Source organism: Octopus sinensis, linkage group LG12, assembly GCF_006345805.1.
Source record: "Octopus sinensis linkage group LG12, ASM634580v1, whole genome shotgun sequence".
NCBI classification, from domain to species: Eukaryota; Metazoa; Mollusca; class Cephalopoda; order Octopoda; family Octopodidae; genus Octopus; species Octopus sinensis.
In genome coordinates this window covers 22820276-22829040 of record NC_043008.1, presented here as the reverse complement: position 1 = coordinate 22829040, position 8765 = coordinate 22820276, and the positions used below count along the sequence as shown (strand labels likewise).

General features: G+C 40.2%; 1 protein-coding gene across 6 annotated transcripts in view; it reads left to right on the top strand.

The window, feature by feature from the left end:
* LOC115218040 (probable UDP-sugar transporter protein SLC35A4) overlaps nt 1-8765 on the top strand; it is a 192021-nt gene that overhangs the window by 88984 nt on the left and 94272 nt on the right. Inside the window, exon 1 of one of the 6 annotated variants that reach the window (XM_029787793.2) lies at nt 3886-3904. The exons of the other annotated variants lie outside the window; for them this stretch is intronic. The gene's annotated coding sequence lies outside the window, so the exon portion shown is untranslated. Of the gene's footprint in view, nt 1-3885; nt 3905-8765 lie in introns of those variants that run through there. 6 annotated transcript variants of the gene reach the window in all.

The window sequence follows — 8765 nt, the reverse complement described above, 5'->3', positions numbered from 1 at the left end:
ATATTTATAAATGAGGGTGAAAAATTTGATATTAATTTAATAATACCATCAATTTAACACCAAGTGGCTTAGCACATAAAACTAGGGAGATAATACAAATTTATACATAAATTATTAGAGAGTTACCACATAAATTATTAGAGAGCTATCCACATAGTGGTAACTCTCTAATAATTTATATATATATAATATATATATATACACATACACACACACATAGATATGGGGGAATTGTGTGTAGAGCTGTTGAAGGAGGTACAATTCAACTAGATCTATAATTTGAGCAGAGTCGGATGAACCCATGGTTATATCAAAGGAGTTGCTTCTGTTAGTGTTGATGTTAGTGTGGGATCAAAGCTTATTATTGAAGGATATGAGGGCCTGCCTGGCAGATAGAATTACATCAATTTCCAAGGTTGTGTTGGTTAGGTTTTTAGCTAAAGTAAGGGTATTTTTAAAGAGGATAGGTGATATAGAGGCATAGTAATTATTGATGTCAATAACTGGAGGAGAGGATATGTTTTTGTTTTAAAGCAGATAGAACCAGGTGATGACCTTGCCTGTGCAGGACCATAAGTTTACACTTAGTTTCTCTCTGATAGAGGCTATGACTGTGTCTAATATATTTTTACTGATTCATCCTAAATCCAATTTGGTAGGGTAGATGAGACTTAAACGTTAAGGGCCTCGCTAAAGCATTCTTTAAGATAGTAGAATCCAATTTCCCACATAATGATAAGTACTGTTCTATCTTTAACAGATCCACTTTGAAATTATCCTATTCATCTACACCAGATATAGAATCTATTATCACCTCATCTTAGCTCTTACTATCTAAATACATCATCATCATCATCATTGTTCGACCGTGGTCGAGACAATGGAATTTACCATGCTACGCCAGACTTCATAGTCCATCATGGCATTACGGAGGTCCTGTTGCTGGATGCCTGTATCCCTGGAGATTACATCAGGGTAGGAGAGTGTGCGCCCTCTGGTATTGCGAGTAGACGGCTTCCAGAGGAGAAGAGTAGAAATTACTATTCCAGCTCTACAACAATGTCCAGCAAACTGGACTCTCCAACCTTTCACAAGAGATGACACAAGTGGTAGTTTCCCATATATTTGCATTTTGGTTGGATGGCGCTTCCATGAGAGATTTTGAGCTCTCATAAGGAGGCGAGTGTAGGTTCCATCCAATCGCCTCTCAAGCTTCTTTGATAACGTCCAGGTTTCTGAGCCATATAGTAGAATTGGTTCGACTGTGGCTTTGAAGATTTCAAGTTTGAAGTCTCTACTTAGATTTGATGACCAGATCTTATGCATGTCATTACAGGCTGACCAGGCCATACCCTTTCTAGTTAGAGAGTCTTTTCCAGATGATGATATGTATGACCCAAGATATTTATAATCAGAAACCATATTTAAGGGCGCATTGTTGAGAGTATGGACCTACACAACGGAAATACTAATACCGATCGCAATAACATATCTAATGCCCCTGGCCTGACCACGTTAAACAACTTAAACACATAATAGAGTCCCCCACTTCCGAGGGTAATGGGCACACAGCTGAAACCGACACAAACACTTATAGGTATACTGATACTTACACTACTAACTATATTATAACCACTAAAACTAATAATGCCTATACTTCAGCTACTAATAGGACTAGCAGTGATATTGATACTAGCACACATGGCAATATTACCATTCCTGAAAATGATGCTACTACTTACTTTCCTACCACAAACGCTACTACTAATAGCTGCAGTAATAGCATCACTAATACCACCCACTCTACCACCACTAATACTAACACTACTACTAATGATATTGCTACTTATGCTGCTACTACTACAACTGTTACCAGTACTACTACAACTACAACTACTAATACTACTACTACTACTACTACTAATAATAATAATAACAATAATGATGATAATAATTACAGCAGCAACACTGATAATGGTAATGACGATAATAATAATGGTAATGCTGGCGTTGATGCCAATTCTAGGAACGACAGCAATAATAACAATATCACGATTGATTCACCTAATACTACCCTAGCCACTACCAGCTCTACCCTATCACTCTCTCTCTCGCTCTCTCTCTCTCTCTCTCTCTCTCCAAATAACCATCATAGAACTGATAACTGCAACTTCAGATTCAGGACAGATTGCCTGTTACAAGCCCAGCGCAGAAGATTCAATGTCGTATACCAATGCACTGTTCACAACATAGTAAATAACACCTGCAGCTACTATATAAGATCTAGCATCTATTTTAAACAAAGGTATTATGCACATTTAAATATAAAGAGAATAGCAATTCCACATGACTAGCCAGTCATTTACACCATCTAATTAATAGAAAAATATAGTATAAACTTTCCTGGGCTATAATAAACTCAGGTATCCCATATCACTCCAGTTGTGGACTCTACTTAAAGGAATCCTCAAAATGTTAACCCACAACTCACCACATTTGCTTAATAAATACAAGGCATTCACTACTTGTAAGCACAAATTCTTTCACACTTTTAAATTCTTTCATAAATCTAAATGTAAGTTCGTCCTCCATGGATAGCACACACATACAAACCCTTAAGATCGTTAACCATTCTCATTTTCCCTATTTGTCTCTGATGACGGAATATCCCTGAGACAGCTGTGAGACTGGATTTTTGCCAATTATAATATTGACTTGAGATATTATGACTTGAGATGTTTGCCTTGCCTTAATATCATCATCCTCTGTAAAAATTATATGTACGCATATATATATATATATATATACCATAACCCGTGGCCTTCTACATGGGATGGAGCAGCCTACGTATGCATACCTTCCCTTCTTGGGACACAAAACTCTACTTGTGAAGACCTGTTGAGGCAAGTGAGGATCAGAATCGAAATCGATCAATGGAAATTGCAGATGTGTTACCAGTGCCGGTGGCATGTAAGAGAACCTTCCGTTTCGCGACCGTTGCCAGCACCGCCCCATTTCGTGTCCGTTGCCAGCCTCGCCTGGCCATCGTGCCGGTGGCACATAAAAAGCACCATCCGTTCGTGGCCGTTTGCCAGCTCTGTCTGGCACCTGTGCGGGTGGCACGTAAAAAGCACCCACTACACTCACGGAGTGGTTGGCGTTAAGAAGGGCATCCAGCCGTAGAAACACTGGGCCTGATGAAGCCTTCTGGCTTCACAGACCCCAGTAGAACCGTCCAACCCATGCTAGCATGGAAAACGGACGCTAAATGATGATGATGATGATGATGATGATATATACATATGTACATGCATACATATAAATCTATCTATCTATATATATATATATATATATATATTGAAACAAATAAAAGAGTAAAAGAGTAAAAGAGGGAGAAATACAAAAAAAAAAGCATTTAAGAAACATTAATCTACTGTTGAAGATAATGTATACACTCGGTACTCTTCACTCCTATAGTTTCGCTCATCATAATCATTATAACAAGCCCTCATTCAACGACATGTTTGTCAAATGACCTAATCTGTCAACCTTAAGACAATTTGGCCATCATGATCCACTTGAAATGTTTCTGTCAGCAATGCTATTTCCGGTGCATGCGTGCGTGCGTGGTTTGATAAGTGCTGTGCCTGAAAGCTTTACTTCTTGAGTAAATTTTGTAATATTCTAGCCACTACACACATGCATACATGTATGTGCCTGTGGTGTATGAGAGCTTTTACCTAGAAAAAGGTAAGGGTTAACATTAGAAAGGAATTCAGATACATGACAATGATATCTAATACATGCGTGACTCATGCTAGCATGGAAAAGCGGATGCAAAACAAATGGAAGTATATATGGGTATCCATTTGTGTGTGTTTGTTTGTGTGTGTGTGTGTGTGTGGTGTGTGTGTGTGTGTGTGTGTGTGTGTGTGTGTATGTATGTATATATATATATATATATATATATATATATATATATATATTACATACATACATACATAAGAGACAGGCTTGGAAGGACTGGAGGAAAGGCGGTAGTAGGGAATTGTATCAGACTGCGAAAAGAGAGGCTAGGAGCCAGGTATATTTAGCTAGAGGGGAAGCAGATAATAAAAAATTTGCCAATGTTCTGCGCCGTGAGGACCAAAGACTTGAGGTGTTTCGTGTTGCAAGACAGTGTGTGAGAGAGAATCATGATGTGGTAGGAGAGAAATGTGTTCGCATGGATGATGGTTCACTTGCGCTAAATGAGGATGCAAAGAGAGAGGTTTGGAGATGCCACTTTGAAAGGTTGCTCAACAAAGAGAATGAATGGGATAAAGAGAGTCTGCCGAATGTTGACCCAATAGAGGGACCAGCTATCCAAGTTGACAGTTCCATGGTAGTTAAGGCAATTGGAAGCATGAAGACAGGGAAAGCCCCAGGCCCATCAGGAATTACTGTTGAGATGCTCAAAATATCTGGCAGTGTCGGCTATAGCCTAGTCACCCATATAGTTAACCAGGTGATACACGAAGGTGATACACTGGTGTAGTAGCATAATAGTCAACTCCTACAAAGGTAAAGGTGACACCCTAGATACAAGTAATTACAGAGGTATTAAGCTGTTGGATCAGGTAATGAAAGTTACGGAAAGGGTCATAGCCCAACTGATTAGAGAGAGAGTCAACCTAGACGAGATGCAGTTTGGTTTCGTGCCAGGGAAAAGCACTACTGATGCCATATTTCTGGTGAGACAGCTGCAGGAGAAATACCTAGCCAAAGATAAACCTCTGTACCTGGCTTTTGTTGACTTGGAGAAAGCCTTTGACAGGGTTCCCCGATCCCTTATCTGGTGGTCAATGAGGAAACTAAGGATAGATGAATGGTTAGTGAGAGCTGTGTGTGCCATGTACAGGGACGCTGTTAGTAAGGTGAAGGTTGGCAACGAGTACAGTGAAGAATTCCGGGTGGAGGTTGGGGTCCACCAAGGCTCAGTCCTCAGCCCCCTTCTATTTATCATAGTCCTCCAGGCAATAACGGAGGAATTCAAGACAGGATGCCCCTGGGAGCTCCTCTATGCTGACGACCTTGCTCTAATTGCTGAATCACTATCAGAACTCGAGGTGAAGTTTCAGGCGTAGAAGCAAGGATTAGAATCGAAGGGCCTTAGAGTCAATCTAGCTAAAACCAAGTCCTAATAAGTAGGAAGGTAGACAAATCTCAAACGCCTTCAGGTAGATGGCCCTGCTCGATCTGTAGAAAAGGTGTAGGTAGGAACTCTATAAGATGCACCAAGTGTAAGCTATTGACACATAAGAGGTGCAGCAATGTCAAAGGAAGGCTAACTAGGAAGATAGTTTTTGTATGTGCCAGATGCTCTGGTTCAATAAAGACTGAAAATGCGCAGAGACCATCTTCCACCACATTCCAGAGAGAAAAACTTGAAATAGTTGATAGTTTCCGTTACCTAGGTGACCAAGTCAGTAGCGGGGGGTGGGTGTGCGAAAGTGTAACTGCTAGAGTAAGAATAGCCTGGGCAAAGTTCAGAGAACTCTTACCTCTGCTGGTGACAAAAGGCCTCTCACTCAGAGTAAAATGTAGACTGTATGACGCATGTGTGCGAACAGCCATGCTACATGGCAGTGAAACATGGGCCGTGACTGCTGAGGATATGCGTAACCTCATAAGAAATGAAGCCAGTATGCTCCGTTGGATGTGTAATGTAAGTGTTCATACCCGACAGAGTGTAAGTGCCTTGAGAGAAAAGTTGGACCTAAGAAGCATCAGATGTGGTGTGCAAGAGAGGCGTCTACGCTGGTATGAACACGTAGTAAGAATGGATGAAGATAGTTGTGTGAAAAAGTGCCACACCCTAGCAGTTGAGGGAACCTGTGGAAGAGGTAGACCCAGGAAAACCTGGGACGAGGTGGTGAAGAACGACCTTCGCGCTTTAGGTCTCACCGAGGAAATGACCAGAGAGCGAGACCGTTGGAAGTATGCTGTGCGTGAGAAGACCCGGCAGGACACGTGAGGCCATAACCCATGGCCCCTACCTGGGACATAGTCAGTCCACCTGTGCATACCTTTCTTCTTGGGACACATAACTCTACTTGTGAAGACCTGTTGAGGCTAGTGAAAATCAAATCAAAATCGATGAACATCAATGGAATTTGTATTTTTGTGGTACCAGTGCCGGTGGCACATAAGAAAACCATCCGAACATGGCCGTAGCCAGTACCGCATCAACTGGCCTCCGTGCTGGTGGCACGTAAAAAACACCATCCGAGTGTGGCCGTTCGCCAGCCTCGTCTGGCACCTGTGTCGGTGGCACATAAAAAATCACCCACTACACTCACGGAGTGGTTGGCATTAGGAAGGGCATCCAACTGTAGAAACTCTGCCAGATCTGACTGGCCTGGTGCAGCCTTCGGTCTTCCCAAACCCCAGTTGAACCGTCCAACCCATGCTAGCATGGAAAGCGGACGTTAAACGATGATAATGATGATGATGATGATATATATATATATATATATATATATATATACATACACACACACACACACATTCATATTTACATATACCGCTATACATATGCATGTATGCATATACATATATATATATATATATATATATATATATATATATATATATACATACACACACACACACACATTCATATTTACATATACCGCTATACATATGCATGTATGCATATACATCTATACATTATATATATATATATATATGTAATGTGCGATAATAGTTTCACTATTAATAGTGAAACTTATAAAGCAAACTATTATTTCACATTACAACAGAGATATTATTGTTTCAATTTTGACACATAATACCGAAACAGTCTAAGTCAAGTGCACTCCAAGTCTTATATTGTGCACACACATACTCATGCTAGCATGGAAAAAAGGCTGTTGATGATGATGATGATGACGCAACAAGCTTCTTTTATTTTCCATCTCTCAAATCCACTCACAAGGTTTTGGTTGCTATGAAGCTATAGTGGAAGACCCTTGCCCAAGATGCCATGCAATGGGATCGAGCCCAGAACTATGGGGTTGGGTTGCAAACTTAGTCCCATACAGCCACACCTGCTCCTTATCATGTAAAAACTTCCATTATGATGTAAGAACTTATCAACTGGAGTGGCTGTGTGGTAAGAAGCTTGCTTCCCGACCATATGTTCTGGGTTAAGTCCCACTGCGTGGCACCTTGGGCAAGTGTCTTCTACTATAGCCTCGGGCCGACCAAAGCCTTGTGAGTGGATTTGGTCGAAGGAAACTGAAAGAAGTCCAGTGCTGGTGACACGTAAAAGCACCGTTCGAGCGTAGCAGTTACTAGTGTCGCCTGACTGGCCTCCGTGTCGGTGACACGTAAAAGCACCAACCAGTTGTGGCCGTTTGCCAGCCTGCGCTGGCTCTTGTGCCAGTGCCACTAAAAAACACCCACTACACTCACAGAGTGGTTGGCGTTAGGAAGGGCATCCAGCTGTAGAAACACTGCCAAATCAGACTGGAGCCTGGTGCAGCCTCCATGGCTTACCAGACCCCGGTCGAACCGTCCAACCCATGCTAGCATGGAAAACAGACGTTAAATGATGATGATATATATATATATATATGAAATAAATAAATGGAGTTTAACGCAGGTATATTTATCTATTTTTTCCGTGTTAATTGTTAACAAGGGAAAAATACACTCATCTATTTATATATATATATAATATATATATATATATATATATATATATATATATATATATATATGTATGTATTTGTGTGTCTGTGTTTAGCTCCCTGCCATCACTTGACAACCGATGTTGTTGTGCTTATGTCCCCATAACTTAGCGGTTCAGCACAAGAGACCGATAAAATAAGTCCTGGGGTCAGTTTGTTCGACTGAGGGTGGTACTCCAGCATGGCCACAGTCAAATGACTGAAACAAGTAAAAGAGTAAAAAGCAGACATCCGCAACATTCTATTTGTTCTACTTCTAAAAAAAAAAAAACAAAACATATCTGATGACAGACATGGAACCAGTATTCAGGATGTAATGCTTTCTAAAGACTGTGAAGAATTTGTGGAGAGAGAGTGAGTGTGTGTGTGCAAAAATGTTGACTCTGCTACTTGGAACAAATCACGTGGGTTCATAAAAGTCCCTTCACTGAAAGGCTTGTTTAATTTGAGTATTTAACTGATACAAGTCCCGTTGTAAAATTAGTCACTTATTCTATTTTAAGGTTAAATGAAATCATAACCATTACTAACAGTGTTCTGCTGGACAAGACCTTTTGTTCTCAGAACATGAAGCATGAGGAAGCTTATTATTTGAATAATAAATATCTTACAAAGAAAAATAAAATTGAAAATAGGAAAACAACAGTGGAAAGTAAATGCGAAAAGACCATCCTCTTTACCACAGTTGTTCCCTTTGTCAATTTCATCGTGGTCTTCCACCCACAAAGATGTTTTAAGCTATTACCAAAATGCATTGTAATATAGAAAGTTTCAAGAGGTTGAATGTTGGTTTCAGTATACATACATATACATATATACATATATTGCACTGAATTATGATGATTATTCAGGCAAATATTGATATAAGTTTACGGCGAATGAATGTATTTGTAAGTGTATAGAAAGCCGTGTAAAGGGGTTGCTAACCCCTCGTAGAATGGTGTAAGAATTGAATGCGAGGTTGCCTTGAAAAGAGCCATGTTATTTTTCTCATAATAGTATGATTGTCAATTTGTTTGATCATCAGGA